We start from the raw sequence: 9,576 nt of genomic DNA, 5'->3' as shown, positions 1-9,576 counted from the left end.
TTTCTCCAGATATTATCCATGCCTGCAACTGTATCATTTCCCTAACATTCTCATGGCAATTATGTTTTCTCATATTTTTTCTCTGACAGCAAGATATATAGAACTTATTTCAATTCTACACTTCAATTTTTCACTCTGTTTCCTATACACATCCATAAAATAGTCCTTCCAGCAACCCTTCCTTTTAGATTCATTTCATTTCATCCTTTTATTCTTAATTCCATGTGATCTGCTAGAGGTGGGTGAACATTATTTTAATTTCTGTAAACATGTAACTCTTCAAATCTGTCCTTGCCCATAGGTACAAAATAGATTTGCATATTATTTCTCATCATGGATGATATTCAGTGTAATATGCTACTTGCTACTTTCTTTCATTCTTAAGGTTAAAACTCATATTTTATTCAAACTTACATTTTAGTCTGTTCCTTATACTTTTGAAATAAATTGGGCCACTCATTTCTACTTATACAGTTTCTCCTTTACTTGCTATCAAATAGTGTCTTATGCTGTATCCTTATGTACATGAGATTCAGTAGAAGAGAATATATGTAGTTTAGGGTTGAAATGTGGAGTCATTGGTGTTCTCTATGTTTGGTTGCTTGCAGAAGTTTCATTACACAATTAGGGAAAATGATTAGTACTAATGTTTAGTTTTAGTTTAGTTTTAGTTTTATTTAGATTTTTATACCGCCCTTCTCTCTCAGGGCGGTGTACAGCCAAGTAATAAAACCATACAATATACACATTAAAACAAAAAACTTAAAACCAAGCATAATTATATAAATGGCCAAAATTTAAAACAGTCAATTTTAAAACCCTAAAATTCATACATAGCCCCAATAAAATTTAATAAAACTTTTAAGCCAGTCCCGCTTGAATAAATAAATGTGTTTTCAGCTCACGGCAAAAGGTCTGAAGATCAGGCAATTGGCATAAACCAGGCATAAACCAGTAATGCTAGTACGTTTGGAATTTTCTCCTCTTTATATACAGTAACTTGCTGTGTCAGAGTTGGCAACTGTACAACCAACATAAGCCATGAAAAGGATAACATTACCATATGTCAAAAATATCTCAGAACCAACCAACAGACTATTACAACCATATGGCATCACAAAAGCTCATAAACCAACTAAAGCCCTCCAAAATTTCTTAAATAAACCAAAAGACTCAATAGTTCAAGATTAAAAGAACAGGAGTCATCTGCAACATATAATGTAAATACTGTAAGAGCTACTATGTAGGACTGACAACAGAAGCAGAGTCCATCCATGATTGCCAACTAGCAGTCAGAAGACATAATAAAAACTCTTTCAATTCACAACATATGGACATACTCAACCATAATTTCAACTGGGAAACTACGGGCATCTTAGACCATGCCAAGTCCAAAAACGCTAGGGAATTTCTAAAAGCCTGGCACTCTGACAAATTAGTCATCAATAGACACACAGACATAAACAAAATCTACATATTGTGTAAAACAGATAATCAACAATCCAAAAAGATCAAAATACCACCCCACCAGCAATAAGTGCACAGATGAGCATAGATTAACTCCATGATTAACATCAAACCAAAATTCAAGTTAACAATGCCCCATATAACATAACATAACATAACATAACATAACATAACATAACATAACATAACATAACATAACATAACATAACATAACATAACATAACATAACATAACATAACATAACATAACATAACATAACATAACATAACATAACATAACATAACATAAACTGAGAGCAAACCCCACTCCCTATTAGCACTGATGATGTTGCCTAGTTTGGGTAATGAAATGTCTGCAAGAAAACAACCAAGCTCAGAGAGCACCAATATTCCCAATCTGTGTGAACCACTTCCAGTTCCATGTGGCACATCTACTTTTGAACAAAAACATAATGCTCATTTGGAAGAGTGCTAGACCCAAGTTTAGAAGTAGTCAGGCAGAGAACATTGTGTGAAGTGAAAGGAGCACACCCAGTGCTATTCTCAATGCCTCTTCCAACCTTGTGACTTTTCAGTTGGGCTGTTTCTGAATGTGGAACTAATGCTGTTCTGAAAATGTTTCAAACCAGGGGTTTAGATTTCATCAGGGTTGTGTTTGACCTCGGAGGACTGGGGGCTGGTGGGTGGATTGGACGTGGCCATGGTGGCCGTGACATGGGACCGCACCCCCACACACATGATTTTATACACATATAAAAATAGAGAGGCATATATTTCTGTTTTTTTAATACTTATTCTACTTCATCACCTTATGAGAGAGAGACCAGATCAAGAAACTGACTCCATAGGAAGACTAGAACTATAAATTATTGACATAGGCTATAGTAGCAGAATCCTGCAAGCCTGAAAGATAACGTATTTTACCTTTCCTCCCTTTTATAACCTTCTGAGTCAGGGACGGCCTCCTGGAGCACTCCGGAGGCCCCATTTTGGGCCTGGAAGGCCTCCTGCAGCATTCTGGCAGCCGAAACTGGTTGTAAGGGGGTCACATACGGCCACCGGTACCCCATTTTTGCTAGCAGAAGCACCGCAGGCCAGTCCGTTGTTATTTCAAGACTAGTCCTACGGGCCAGATCTAAGCACCCTGCAGGCTGGATCCAGCCCACTGTCCTTGAATTTGACATCCCTGTTGTAAACCCATGGCAAACCAGAGAGGAAACAGGATTAGATAAACCAATTCTACTTTATTATAAGGCTACATTAATAGAATCATGCAAGTCCATCATGTCCATCTTCAATTTTAACTGCTTGATCCATTATTTATTTCATTTTATTTTATTTTATTCATGTATTAAATTTATGTGCTGCTCATTTCACTGCCAAGCAAATCTGGACAGCATACAATATAAAAACAAGAGAACAAAATAAAGACATTAAAATATTAAAACTTTAAACAACCAACAAACAAATGGAGTGGAGGTGGGGACTTCTTCTTAGTCCATTAACCACTTCTAGCATACAACATCCCCATTGGGCCCCCAAGCCCAATGTCAACAGAGCCAGGTTTTGAAACCCTTTCAGAAAGCCAAAAGGGTGTGTGTGCGTGCAGATTTCATGTTGAGGGGCCAGGGGGCAGTAAAGGCTCTTTCTTTTCTTGGATCCCACCAACTGAAATTCCTTGGCCAACAGAGTCCACAGCACATCCATTCATCCTGAGTGAATGGGCCAGATTAATGTCATTGAGGTGAGATGTTTCTTCAAGTAGCTTAGTCCGATGCCATTAAGGTGGGTTCTTTCTTTCTCTGGGATCCTTGATGCTCTCTGAGCTTGGTGGTTTTCTTGCAGGTGTTTTATTATCAAACTAAGTAACATCATCAGTGCTAGAGCCCAACCGCTAGAGCAGCGGTTCTCAACCTGTGGGTCGCGACCCCATTGGGGGTCGATTGACGATTTGCCAGGGGTCGCCTAAGACCATCGGAAATATGGGAAGTATACTTGCGAGTCAACTTAATAGGGGAGGAGTCCTCCGTCCTCAAGGCAATCACAAGCAATTCAGATCGCTAGCCAATACGGCTTCAGGCGGGATAAATTCAAAAAAACAGTTTGCCGCTTTTCCCCCCCTTCTGCGGCTGCTGAGGCGCGCTGAGATTGCTGCAAAAATAATTTTACGGTTGGGGTCGCCGCATTGTGGGGAATTGTATTAAAGGGGTCGTAGCACTATAAAGGTTGAGAACCACTGCGCTAGAGTCATGTTTAGAAAAAGCTTATCACTCAGGCAACTTTACAGTTGACTAAATTCTCTGTCCCAGGCACTGGCCTATGTCCACCCCTATTCCATCACACATTAAGGAGACCAAATGGTGGTTTTTCCTGCAATAAGTGATGCTTGGTGGGAGGGTAAACAAAAGCAACTATTTTCTGTAACTTATCTCACATTAAAACTGTAAGGACAGCACCACCCGCCAGCCTCATTTGCTGAAGCAGAATTGAACTTGACAGTCACGCAAGTGTAATTATATGCCAGCATTATTTTCTGCTGGCTCAAGGGCTAGAGGATAACATATCAATGCAACTGTCTGGTTGTATCCTAAAGGCATTGCTTAGACTGTTATTTCCAGCCACCACAACCACATGCAATCACAGTCACAACTATTGGGGAAAGTATCACCAAAAAAGATGGCATGGTCCTGTTTCATCATCCTACCACAAGGGTCTTTTAAATGCATGATGAAAGGTGGCTTTCCACTGAAGCCTTCCACTCATAACTACTGTTCAGATTTTATTTTGTCCTCAGACAAATACACACTAGGTAAATGAAGCAAAACTTTATACATCAAGGTGGGAGGGGCGCCCTGGTTATTTATTTTCTCTTCTGAATGGACTGGGGGGTGGGATAAAGGTGAGGGACAGCTGAACGCAAGGCATCTGTGATGTTCTTTGCAGCCTCGGTTGGTCAACTGGAGGTCTCACCGCCAACGTAGATTGTCGCCTGTTCTCAGTCTCTGATTATTCATGCTCAGATTGGGGACAGAAAGGACGCTGTGTGTAAAGCGCCTCGCGTCTCCGCAATTGCCATATTGCGCCCCTCCGATTATGCCACGGCTGTCATCGGTTTTACGTCACATGTTCACCCTGCCCAGCCCGACAGTTCTCAGTGGGGATTAGCCGCCAGCTGCCTGCTTTTTCGTCATCTTTATCACCGTGTCTTTCATCGGCGGCAGAGAAGACCCAAGGATGCTATTCAGCGTACCCGGGAGTGTGGCTGGAAGAGACGGAAGCGGCCGCCCGAGGCGCGCCGGGCAGCAGTAGCGGGCGCCCCTTAGAATAAAAAGCTCGCCGAGGAAAATCCACTAGGCGGGCGAGTGCGGCTTGAGTGAGATCAGCAAGCGGGCCGGCCAATGAGCGGGGCGTTTGGGAAGTGTCCGCTCCTGGCGTGCGGCTGAAGGGGGCGGAGAGGCCGAGGTGGATGCGGTTCCCAACGACGGCTCGGACATTCCGGCACTAGGCAGGGAGCGCGGAGACGTGGCCCGGGGAGGAAGAGAGGGAGAAGAAGAAGAAGAGGTCTGGGGCTCTTCAGCTTGTTTCCGCTCGGACTTGACGGAGAGAAGGGAGAGAAAGAGAGCGAAGCGGAAGCCTTTTGCCTCCCCCAGGCACACAGGTGCAAGCCGCGTCCAGCTGCCGGAGGCGATTAGCGCGCGCTTGGAAAGCTGAGGAGCCCCTGACCCGGGCGCCTGCTCGCCTCGCCTGAGAGGAGGAGGAGGAGGAGGAGGAGAGGGGAGATATCATTCTCCTCCCTTTGCCTCAGCCTTTTTTGGCAGCGCCTCTTCGCCTACTACCACCTGGAGGGCGCGCGCCCCGGTCCAGGCAACCAGCCAGGTAGGAGTTTCCTTCTCGGCTCGGAGTCTTAAAAATCTCTCGTTTCGCGGGGGGGCACCTTTTGGCGCGAGGTTTTGCGCGCCTAGCTCGCGCTCCCCCTTGGGGCTCCCAAAGTTTCTGACAAGAATCACTTCGGGGCGGCCGCGGCAGACGGAAGCGGCTTGGCGGAGACGAGTTTTAAAAAGTCGACCCCGGAGCAGAGACTCCGCGCTCCGAAGCGAGTTCCTGAAAGCCGGGGAAAGGACAGCTGGAACGCCCAGTTCGGAGCGCGCGTCGGTAAAGTCCAGCGCAAAAAAACAAAACAAAAACCAACCAAAAACAGCTCGCCTGTGAGTGCCTGGCGCGTTTTCGCCGAATTAACTCGGGAATCCTTTGGGTTTCCTTAGGGCAAACTCTTCACTCGGTGTCGGTTTGCCGGCGTGGCGTGGCGACCAGGCGTCCAGGTTTATCTTCCTGCTCCTTCGGTTTATCCAGGTGTGAATGTAAGCGCCGAAACGGCTGTTTTCTTCCTTCTAGGGCAATCGCGAGGATTACGGTTTAGACTAGAGAGCCTATTTTAACCTCCGGGTTGGATTTCCAGGGGGAAAAATGTCACAGTTTCAGTAGAATAAAACTACTAGTTTGATTCCTTAAATGTTCCCCACCCCAGGACTCACCCCCCCCTCCCTCTCCCAGTCCAATAGTCTAAAATGCCTATTACCACTTTTCAGTTTCGAACAGTTGCGAATACTGGTAATAAATCACCTTACACCACGTTGGCAAGAAGCTTTCTGCGTTTACTTGCTATGTAAAAATACCGTACAGGTAACTATGCTTACCTGTTTATCGCCGCTGTTCTCCCACCCCAAAAAGCCTGGCTGTAATAATTTCATTTAAATTAGTTGTTAAGGAGAGAGACTCGTCTCATTTTTCGAGTTGTTCAGGTGTGCTTTACGGACCAAATGGGTTTGTCTGATACATCTTTGTAAAGTTGCCTTACCTGAGATGTACCCTCCGTGCAAATTTGGTATGCAGTCGCTGTAATGACTCTCAAAACGGGTGGGGGGGGAGGAGAAAGAAGGGGGTGAAAATGGTTCTCCATTTACTGAGTCAGAGACAGGATGGATTTATTGGTGGACTTCAAATGAACAGTGGTGCTTTTTTTCCTCTTTCAAATCTGGATTCATTTTTAAAGGGCACCATAATATATCTCTGGAGAGGCTGAGCTCCACATAAGGAAGCTCTCAGTTCAAATCACTCCTTTATCAGGAATGCAATAGACTAGGCAAATATATATATACATATATATACATATATACATATATACATACATACATACATATATATATATGTGTGTGTGTGTATGTATATACATATATACATACATACATACATATATATATGTGTGTGTGTGTGTGTGTGTGTGTGTGTATATATGTGTGTGTGTGTGTGTGTGTGTGTGTGTGTGTGTGTGTCTTCTGCCTACCTGAGAAGGATACTGCCTTTCAGGGTCTTACTAGAGTTGTCAATCAAGATTCAGTGGTGCTGTAAAGACTAATCATGGCAATTTTTTTTTTGTAGATTGCAAACCACTTTATAAAGATTTTAGTTCTCCCTCTCCCTTTCCCCCCATTTCTGCCCCCCTCCATCACTCCCCATCTTTTAATACATTAAAAAAGCTATCTTCTCTGGAAACTGTAAGAATTGTGTGTACTGACTTACTTACAAAAATGTATATAGTATAAATATCCTTATTAATGTCCATTTTAATATATTGCTTTTACGTGTTCAAAGTAATCTCCTTGAAATCCTTTGTCAATTTTTATTTGTTACTTCTGGACTGAAATAACATGGCAACAATGTGGGGTGCTAGCAGACTTTGCTATCTATTTATCACTTGCACTTTCCTAAACTCATATTTTCTTTCTTGACTGACATTCATCATTGTTATTTAATTCAGAACCCCCTCTTTGGTAACAGATTCCACAACCTGTGACTCAGTAGCTGGGTGTGCATTATACTGACCCACAAGCTGACCCACAAACCACATTTTAACCTAGAATGATGTGTAAATTCTACCTGCACAGTTTTTTGTGCAGTTTGTTGGATGAACCCAGGATTGTTTTTTGAGAAAAACATTGTTAAGGTAACCATAAATGTGTCATGCACATTTTTCCATGTAATTTAGACTGAAAGATTTGTAGAATAAGAATTTCTAGGGTAGGTACAGTAATTTTATTTTTCTGCTGGAAATATTTTTAATAATAAGTTACTTGCAAAATAATTATACACATATTACATTCCATGTTATACTTCTTTATATACTTATATAGCACAAAATTGAACAGAACTATATATCTTCCCATGTCAGATTATTTATGTCATCCTATGTCATCCAAATACTTTTTAGGAACAAGAATTAACTTTGATCTCAATTTCTCCATAAAAAGACATCTGAACTCTCCAAAAATAATGAACACTTAGTAGAAAGTGTGTCTGTACATGTGTCTTATTTTTTAAAATAAACATGTTGCTACAGCTTATGAATACTTTCAATTGTTTTTTGTTTTTTTAATAAAAAACTTGATTTGAAACTTATAGTGGAATTTCACTGTGTTCCTCAGTTTGAAATATTAAAGTGATTGAATAATGCACTGCAGTCTGATTTTGTTTGCATCTGGATATTTAATTAGACATAGTGTTTGGTTTGCTTAAAATGGTTTGGAATAGAGCTGGAACACAAGATATTATCTCACTCCTTATGGCCAGTTACATGACATGAGGAAAAAAAAACCTTTCGTGCTAGCTGTTCCTAATAGTAATTTGTAAAGTTAAACTGATTCACATAGCCTGTAGTGGAGCTTTTCTACCTCTTCAATATTTTATTCCATTTTATCCCATTAAAAGCTCAAAGGGTAAAATGGATAAAAAGTAGGGGTATAAGGTTATCGCTTTAGAGATTCAGATATTAGGCTCTTCTTATGCCTATTTGCATAAGAAGACTTGTTTTCCCTTTAAATTGGATAGACTAGAGCAATAGGAAAGGATTATTTTTATCTACTAGTTTTAGCAATAAATAGAGAAAAATAATTCAGAATAGTCAACCTTTTGGAATTATTTTATATTTGAATCAGTTATACACACACTTGAATGTTGGAAGGTTCTGAAATTTGCTTAGCTGGCTGCTCTTGAAAACTTCAGCATTATATTTTTCTTGAAATCAATGAAATACAATTTATGACAGCTTGATTCTATTTGGTTAGGATTTTTACTTTGTTTACTATTATGATGCGAGTTGTAATATTTTGTAATAGTTCCTAAGGCATCATCTATAATAGTTATAGATTTTGGCATTGGTTGGAAAATTCTTTTAGTGTGAAAAATAACATTTGCTGCTAATCCTGGATAATAAAGAAAGCAGTAGCTATAAATAGCTATTAGTGTACATGGACATTTGCATTTTTAGATGTATCAAATTGTTTTAAACTAAACTGCCTATTCTATAAGGCCTTGCCTGTTTTCATTCAATTCACTTATATTATAGCATTTGCCCATCTATCTTTTCCCCAAATGCAATATTTATACTAGCACATTAGCCTGTGTTATCTCCACCCATTTCTTGTGTTTAGCCCAGCTGTTTTTATAAAACCAGTGAAAAGGTTTCCAAAACAATACATTTGTAGATGGATTACTAGCTTTAACCAAATTAAGGTATATTTATAGTCATAGATAGAGTTGGAAGAAGCTAAGAGATAGCTAACCATCTCTGCTTGAATATCTGATGAAGAGAAGCTCATCTTTTCCCTCAACAATTGGTTCTGTTGCTGAACTGCTGGTAATTTTTTACTTATTTTTTCTTAAGTTTTATTTACCATTCAGTTGGAAACAGCCTTCCATCATTTAACTCCCCCCACACCATTCCATATTCAGTAGTCTGAAACATAATAAAACAGATCCTCACCACCTAATCCATGTCATATTCCATGTCATATTCCATCTCAGTTGCTTTTTCTGAAGACTAGAAATATCAAATTCTCTTACTTTTTCCTAGTCTTAGATTCTATTTTCTAACTTTTTTGCTAATCTCTGAACTAATTTGGTTTCTTTGATCCTTCTGAAAATGGGATGCTCCAGTCTCTTTATTTAAGGTGATATCTGATACTACAGTATATGTAAGATAAAATGGAACTATTAATTCTCTGTGATTTGAAAATTATAACTTTTTAGAGACCCAAGATGCCTTTTTAGCACAACA

At 40.4% G+C, this 9,576-nt stretch overlaps 1 protein-coding gene across 3 annotated transcripts in view; it reads left to right on the top strand.

Annotated features, from left to right (window-relative positions):
- The first annotated feature begins 4,928 nt into the window (after positions 1-4,928).
- The window catches only part of CHRM3 (cholinergic receptor muscarinic 3), a 315,579-nt gene continuing 310,931 nt past the window's right edge, over positions 4,929-9,576 (top strand). For 2 of the 3 annotated variants that reach the window (XM_058165805.1, XM_058165790.1), the window contains exon 1: positions 4,929-5,342. The gene's annotated coding sequence lies outside the window, so the exon portion shown is untranslated. The other variant, XM_058165797.1, reaches the window with a different exon arrangement.

The sequence above is a fragment of the Ahaetulla prasina genome, chromosome 1, assembly GCF_028640845.1.
Source record: "Ahaetulla prasina isolate Xishuangbanna chromosome 1, ASM2864084v1, whole genome shotgun sequence".
NCBI lineage: Eukaryota > Metazoa > Chordata > Lepidosauria > Squamata > Colubridae > Ahaetulla > Ahaetulla prasina.
The sequence above is the reverse complement of the archived record's forward strand: the minus strand, read 5'-3'. Positions and strand labels throughout refer to the sequence as shown.